This window comes from Gossypium hirsutum, chromosome D06 (genome assembly GCF_007990345.1).
Source record: "Gossypium hirsutum isolate 1008001.06 chromosome D06, Gossypium_hirsutum_v2.1, whole genome shotgun sequence".
In the NCBI taxonomy this organism is placed as follows: Eukaryota; Viridiplantae; Streptophyta; class Magnoliopsida; order Malvales; family Malvaceae; genus Gossypium; species Gossypium hirsutum.
In genome coordinates, this window is record NC_053442.1 from 46124998 (window position 1) to 46133639 (window position 8642).

The following is an 8642-nucleotide window of genomic DNA, read 5'->3' on the forward strand; positions in this document are numbered from 1 at the left end:
AAGTAAAAATATCACAAAGGTCTTTTGTATTATGAATCAAATTACATTTTACCTTCTTTCCTTAAAAATAAATAAACAAAATTAAAGAACAAATTGTTTCTTTCTATTAAAAAATTCATCTATTTGTGATATTAAAAATTGACGTAACTAATGAAATAACAAAATAATGATACGTGGTGTGCCATGTACATACAAAGAATATATTTTTAATAAAAGAATCAATGTACTCTTAAATTTAAATTTAGTATACAAGAATTAATTTATTATTATTATTATTAACAGAAACAAAATTCAGTCTCTTAATATAAAAAAGGTAAGAGTGAGATTGATAATGACTACCAGAGATGGCAGTACCCAATCAATAAATATATTCGTGTTTGTCCAATGTACTCACGAACTTTTAAGGTTTAACCATTTGTTCCTTGGTTTGGATTAATGCTATGTGATATTCTTTCCAGGATTGCTAATAGAAAGACATCAAAAAGAATTCGGATAAGGTAACACACAGCTCAAACTTTGCACCATTTCTTCCAAAATTCAAGCTTTGAGATCATAACGATGATGAGTTAAAATTAGAATCCTCTTGAAATTAGATGAATGAAGTGACTTCCTTACTCGTTCTTGATTCCGAGAAGCTTCATGGCTAGCTTCCAAGTGACAATTGCAGCTGCATTAGCAGGAAATGCTCTTACTATTGTAGGACCCAAACCGGCATAGCATCCTCTAACGCCGGTCCTCCTGTAAATCTGTGAGGCAAGAAAATCATTACATCTATATCACCTTCACTATGCTCCAATACTAGGAAAGGCTAATTCCATTACTATAATGAGGGAATCAGATCGTGTTACCGAATTTAAAACTTGAAAAGGATTTCTTTGACAGCTTTTATCTGGTGCAGTCTGGATAACAGTCTTTGCCACATCCAAAGGTAAAACAGCTGACCAGAACTGGGGAGCAAAAATCAGCAAATAGAGACAGTAACTCGAATTAAAAAATTCAAAACGCAAGGATGTTAGAATGCTTACAGCAACACCACCTAGACCACCAGTTAGAATTCCAATTCCTACATCAGTCAAGTTGTGAGGATCAGATGAATCCGTGTTTAGCTGTAAGTGCATATATTAACGAACGTATTCGTATACACTAAAAAAGACTGCATTTCCAACAGATTCTCTCAACAATGCTGTAGAGCCCCCAGGAAACATGCCTGTAACCTGAAAGGTGTTCTCTTAGCTTAGACTAGTAACGTATTTAAGTTGGCAGAAAGCAGAGTATTTCTCACCCCATCACTTTTTATGGTTTTAACTGCACAATCAAGTCAGCGCCTTGAACTTGCATCCTACACTGGAGAAGCTCCGCCTTGTTACATGCATGCTTCGGAGTAAAAAGGGCAAATAAAAACTAGATCCTAACCTTCACCAGCTCCGAGGGACATAGCACAAAACTGATAATAGCTCCACCAAAAGCAGCTGAAGGAATTATTACTTGGGGCTGCGGCCCACTACACCGAACTCCTCCCTACATAGGGGTGTGCATAATTCAGGTAAAACCGAAAAAATTTGGTTAACCGACCGATTAACCGAATTCGGTCGGTTAACCAACCGATTAACCGAATTCGGTCGGTTAACCGAATTTTTTCGGTCGGGGGTCGGTTAAATTTTTTATGATTTTTCGGTTAACGGTTAATTCAGTTCAAAACCGGTCGGTTAACCGAAATTTTTTCGGTTAACCGAACAAATTAATAAATAAAATTATCCAACCCAACCCAATTACCCAACCTAATAAAATTAAAACTAAAGTCTACCCAATTACCAACTCAATAAAAATAAAACTAAAGTCTAACTCTAAGTATCTACCTAATTATACATTTTTTTTTTAGGTTTAATGCAAATGGAGACTTTTTGAAGAGAAGAAATGAATATAAATGGAGAATATTAAAGACTTACATTTCAATTGTGTGTTAATTTCAAGAATTATGTAATGTTTTTAATTATGTAGTGATTCAAAGACTTATGTAATGTTTTTAATTATGTAATGATTTAATTCTGGTAATTCGGGTGATTCGGTTAATTCGGTTAATTTTTAACCAAAAATAAAAACCATACAATTTTCGGTTAATTCGGTTAACCGACCTAATTAACCAAAAAAATTTTGGTTCGGTTAATGTTTTTTTTTTAAATTCGGTTCGGTTAACGGTTAAAAATTTTGGAAGGTCGGTTAATTCAGTTATAGTTATTTCGGGTCAGTTAACCGAATGCACACCCCTATCCCTACATTAGCCAAAAAAATTGCGAATTAATTAGAAACATGCCTAGAATTGTTTTGAATAAATGCCTTTAATAAACTTTTTTGTGTGTGAATAAATGCCAAAAACAAGCGAGCTTTCAAAAGCCACTCCAATAAAAGATGATGTTGCCCCTTTATAAAGCCTTCTAACCTGCCAAACTTAAACATGAGTTCTCCACGGGAAGTTAAGAATGCCAAAGGGAGAGGACGACAAGCATATATAAGAGATGCCAAGATTTTTATAGGATTTGACAAGCACATGTGTGTGTTTAAATGAAATGGGGTTGTTGAAATTGATATAAAGGCTTTCAAGAAGCATGCCCTTTCAGTTGCAAGTATCCGAACAGTACAGTGCAAGCCATTCCTGTATTTAATCCCTTCAACTTCAGTACTGTGTTTCTGCAACTTCACCTACAAACAAATTTACTAAGCCAGCATTGTCAACAAATCCAGCAAATAAAAGCTTCTAATCAACATTCAAATGTTTGAATTCAACAAATGTACCCACATTCCTACAATCCCAACCCTTCATTTAAAGTATATTCTTCACCAGTTCACTTAACAGGTATAGATCTTCAAAACTTGTCCAGACCCATTCCATATCTTAAAAATCTTCTTCTTTTCACCCAAAAAAGACAAAAGCAAAGCAACAAGTTTATTATACCTTGACAGTATCAAAAGGATGGCCGACGATGACGGTGGCAACACCGGCGAGCAAGCCTGCAACGTACTCTTTGTAACCGGAAGGTTTGGTGGAAACCTCCTCCATCGGGTTTTGTTTTGATAAAGCTATATAATATAGGTGCTCATGGGCCGGGCCGGGCAGGGCCCAAAAAAAATTTTCAGCCCGTTTCCTAGGCTTGGGCCTGGCCTGGCCCGAAATATGGGCCTGATATTTTGCCCAGGCCCGACCCATGAAAAAATATGAAGCCCGGGTCCGGCCCGTTTTTTTTAATGTGTTAGAAATTAACGTGTTACAAATTAAATGTATATTTATAACAGTATACTAAAATTTAAAAGTTAAAACATTATATTAAAACAATATAATTACAACAGTATATTATAACAATATATTAAAACAATATATTAAAACAATATAACCGAACTCATATATATTAAACAAATATAAGCTTCTCGTCATTTCCAACATGTTGCAGAGGCTATCACAACATCTCGGGCACCTCCAAGCCGAGACAAAATGTTTCCAATGACTTCAACTGGTAGGTGCTCCATTGTCAATAAAGATAAAAAAAGCCTCAAATCTACAAATTGGGTTTTCTGAAGATACTCAGCTAGATATAATCAAACACAAATTCTTCACAAATCACAACTCAACAAAATAAAGTTGACATGGAATTGAATTATTGAAATCATTGCCCAAGTATTCTTTCCCAGTAGTGAAAAAAGTTCTGTGATAAAACAAACAAAAAAATCACTCAAAAACATGAGTTTTAGTTAGATCTTCAAACAGATTTCACATCCAAATAAAGCAAAATTTATGCGTCAAATAGAAGAGAAAAAAGAGTTTGCAAGGGAGATTTAAGCAACACAATCTCTCAGCAGTTTCCAACTAAATAAAGATCTAAAATGAATCTTCAAGTAAAGGATCAAAGTCAAAATCAAGCACTATCCCGGTTCTTAAAAATATATGCTTTTTAGGAGCTAAAATCAATTCAGTAATTCAGAAAGTAGAATAATCCCAGAATTGAAAGTACCTAACTACCTATAAATCCAAAGCCAAATAATAATAATAATAATAATAATAAAATCAAAATTGAAGTTTTAGCATCTGGGCTTTCAACAAATATTTGAAATTATACATCAAATGAAAAATAATCCAACCAAAATCCGCAAGCTAACCTATGACATCCAATAGCAGAGACAGAAAGAAGGATAGCTACTGAAGCATAGGAGAACCAATATTGATAAGAATATCACTTAAGCTATTTCTGTAATAGCGATAATAGTATGTAGACAGAAGAATTCCTACTAGAAAAGCAGGTCACAAGCAAGAAAAGAACGGATACATCAAATGAAATTATACATCTACAGTCACAAGCAAGTGAGGGAACTGATTCGAATAAAAATGAAAATCAAAAAGCACAAAGCAAAAAACAAATTCAAAGGTTAACAGCAAACTCACCTTTGAGAAGACGAAGAAGGCTAGAAGCAGTGAAGCACCGTGGAGTCGTGGATGTGGAGTCGTGAATCGGTGGAGGTGGAGTTGGATCCGATATGGGGGAAAAAAAGGGAGGGAAAGGGTTAGGGATTTATCTGGGGTCGGGGGGAAATGGGGAAGGGAAGGGAAATGGGAAATGTATTAATGACAAAATAAAAAATAAAAAAAATTATATTAATTAAACCAAAAAATTTTTACCCGAGGCCCGGCCCGTTTTTAAAACGGGCCTAATTTCTTACCCAAACCCATATTTTGAGCCTATATTTTTACCCGAACCCTCCCATATTTCGGGCGGGCCGTCGGGCCGGGCAGCATGAGCACCTCTACTATATAATCAATCGTATTTTAGTTTGAAAAGTCAGAGGAACATCGGAGATTGGTCCAATCCCTGTCGTGTCGACTGCGAGAAAGACACGGATTATGTTGCTTTAAGACAACTTAAGTACTTAACTGCTAGTAGTAACTATGGTTAATTGTATCTATAAATTAAAATATACTTAATAAATATTCATGTTTAATTTAAACGGTAATAAATTAGTTAATTAAAATATATTTAAAAATTGTATACAAATTATTAAAGAAGTTTAGTTTGTCATAGTTTAAATAAATTTAACAATGAATAATAAAAAATTTCAAAAAAAAAGAATAATAAATAGTACCAATTACAAATAAATACTAAAAAATCACGACGTTATTAAATTTTTTAGTATCAATGGGCTGAATATGTAATTTTATAAAAATATTTTTTTATGTGGATTTAATTAAAAGTGATGAACAGGGAACCATTTGTAGAAGGGTAAACCAAAATTTGTCTATATTCTATTTATAATAATAATTTTTTTGGCATATTTTTAAATAATACTAAAACATTTACATATTTCTAAAAAAATATTTCTATTTAGGGTAAACTATACACATAGTCACTTTTGTTTACTCAGTTTACATTTTAGTCACTTATGTTTGAAATATTACGTTTTAGCACTTGCGCTATCGTGTTGTAATATTTTAGTCATTGAGCTGTTAATTGCTATTAATGGTGTAACGGTAAGCTAATATGATACGTTAAATTATCATTTCAAAAAAAATTAAGTTAAATTATACAATTGGTCCCCATATTTTTTCGTTTTGAGCAATTTAATTTTTTTCTTTTATATTCTTTTAACCTTTTTTTTTTCATTCTCTTCTGCTTCTCCCTCTATTTTACTACATTCTTTATTTCTTTTAACATATTAAGGGTGAGTTTGGATGGACGATTAGGTGCGGTGCGGTGCGTTTTGCTTACTTTTTGTCTCACGCTACAGTATCGCTACAGTATCTAATCTCACCGCCACCGCTGTTTTTACACTAATCGTAAGTAAACGCACCGCTCATCCAAACTCACCCTAAGAAGTCAAATTGGCAGTGAAGAAAAAAGCATGGTATCGGTTTATGAGTTTTGGTTATAGGTAGTGATGGCTTTCGACTTCCTACTTCTTTCTTCACTGTCAACTCGACTTCCTGATATGTTAAAAGAAATGAAGAAGGTAGGAAAACAGAGGGTGTAACACCCCAAACCCAGCCTAGACGTTAAGACCAAGTCTGGAGAGTTACATTAACGTTACTAGGAAAAAACCAACTTTTATAAACACAGTTGAAAACCGTCTAACAGATTATAACAATCATAAAAACCCAGTTGATAATTCATAAATCTTAGAAAGTCATAATACGAAGAAAATATTAAAATTACTAATAATATAAATAAAGGGTGATAAAGTAGATTGATTGAGCTTCCACTACGTCGACCCGATCAGGACTGTAAGTTACCTGTAATCCAGTCAACAAAAAAATGAGTTATGAACTCAGTGTGTAATCAATATAGATTCAATTAGACGTACAATTATAATAGTAAATTCCTAAACTCAAGTTCAAATCAGAATCAGAGAATATCCAGTACAATCTTAACACATCAATTGAATGACAGAACAGTTCTAGTTCAGATACAGAACAGATCAGAATCAAAGGCCAATTTTCCTACCCCCATCCGCTACACACCATCTTCGACAAACCCAACACACTGTTAATGCGAATTTAATACCCATCCAACCTTACACACTATATAGTGTCGGTCCAACATGTTCAAGGTGATTGTAGACTAGCTTCCAGATCAAATTGCGATAAAACGCCAGATTCACATATAAATTGTTCTTAGCCACTGAACCAAAGCATATCACTTCCTCCTTTACATAATTCCTATCCAATGCAAATACAGATTACAGATGTCAAATGTCAAGAGCGCATATACAGTCATTCAGATTCAGTTCATAGTCAGGTGATACAGATCAATATCATCATCAATCATCACAATCAACATACATTTATATAATTAACAGTTCAGTATAAGATCATTAGATAGCAGCTTATACGGTCTAATTTAGATCTTATATACACTACGGAAGGCTTACATTCGAGTTAGAAGACGCTTACGACTTCAGGGATAAATCCTCTATTTGACCCACACAGCCTAAATGATTGGTCCGTGTATCCTAAATTGCAAATAGTGAGTCACACAGTCTAGACACACACCTGTTTCTTTGGCCTGTGTGGTTTCTAATAGCAATAGTGAGTCACATGGCCTACCATACGGCCATGTGGCGTCGACAGTCATGGTTTCCAGCGTTCGAATTTCACAGAGTGACAGGTTTTCGGTACACACTTGATGTAGTTTTTGACATAGGAGCAATGCAGTGGAACCCCGAACCCTAGAACGACCATCCAATAACCAATTCAACAACTATTCTCAATGAATTACAAAAATTAACGTATAAAACCAACTCTTATGTCGAAAAACTTCGACACAACCTACTCACTCGGACTTCAACACTCACCTCACACATGATCCTGAAAATGGAACTAACGTGTTAGTGAAACGATTTTTGCAAGATCCTTGTCTAAAAAGGGAGTCAAACGTACGCTTAAAATAAGAAATTTGAGTAGAAAAACAATTTCAACCAAAGAACAAAAACACCCAAAAACTCACAAAAACAAAAAGAATTTACGACAGAACTTACACAGAGATCCTCCAACGATACAACAAACAACGTAAGACCTCAACTGATCCCAGTAGCTACTTTACAGATGTAATCAAAAAGAAAAATAAAAAAATTAAGAACAAGAAAAAAAAGAAGAAAGAAAAGAAAGAAAGGAGAATGGAAAAAGGGAAAGTGTGAGAGAGAAACGTTAAATTCTATTTTAACTACCAATAAGATTTCTCACATTCAGCAAAAATATTCCTTAACGCATACATCGGGACTCGAGCACAAGACCACTGACGCAGACAAATATTTAACTATTGAACCAGCATGCTCATTCTTAACACTGATTCACTTAGAATTAAACTTATGTTGTTAATTCCAGGTAGAGGTTACCTTAGGATAAAATAGAAAAATTTTCCAAAGATGTGACTTAAACTCCCAACCTCAAACACATAAGTAGAGTACATAGCCATAGATATAGAGACTTAATTATGACGAAATTCAACAGTCAAACATTCAAATTTTTGGGGTGTTACTACTCTCTCCCCCAAAAAGAAAATTTCAGCCTTGAAATTTGCCTAACTCAAATAGATAAGGAAATTGTTGATGGATGGAGCTTCAGTGCCATGATTCTGCCACAACACCTTAACCAAAAGAATAGTTTTCTTTCGTAAAACGTTGACATCTTGATCTAGAATTTGAACAGGCTCCTTCTTGAAAGTTAGATTCGGTCATAACTCAATCTCTTTGAGAGGGACGATGTGCGACGGGTCAGAGACATGGAACATATCTTGGATCTGATCTAATTCAGTGGGTAATTCTAATTGATAAGCAACAGGTCTGATATGTTTCAAGATATGATAAGGTCTAATGAACCTCGGACTCAACTTGCCCTTACATCTAAATCGAAGAACTTTTTTCCATGGAGACATCTTCAGGAACACCTGATCACATATAGGAAACTCAATATCTTTTGTCTTTAAATTGGTATAAGATTTTTGTCGATCAGAAGTGGCTTTAAGACAGTCTCAGATCAACTTAACAGTATTCTTAGTTTCAGAAACTAGCTCGGGACCTAAAACCTAACGTTCACTTAACTCAGTCCAACACAGTGGAGTACGACACTTACGACCATACAGAACCTCACAAGGTGCAATCTAAATAAT

At 34.5% G+C, this 8642-nt stretch overlaps 1 pseudogene; it reads right to left on the reverse strand.

Moving 5' to 3' along the window:
* Nucleotides 1–611: 611 nt before the first annotated feature.
* LOC107900140 (mitochondrial arginine transporter BAC1-like) lies at nucleotides 612–3092 on the reverse strand (annotated as a pseudogene).
* Between the last annotated feature and the right edge of the window lie 5550 nt (nucleotides 3093–8642).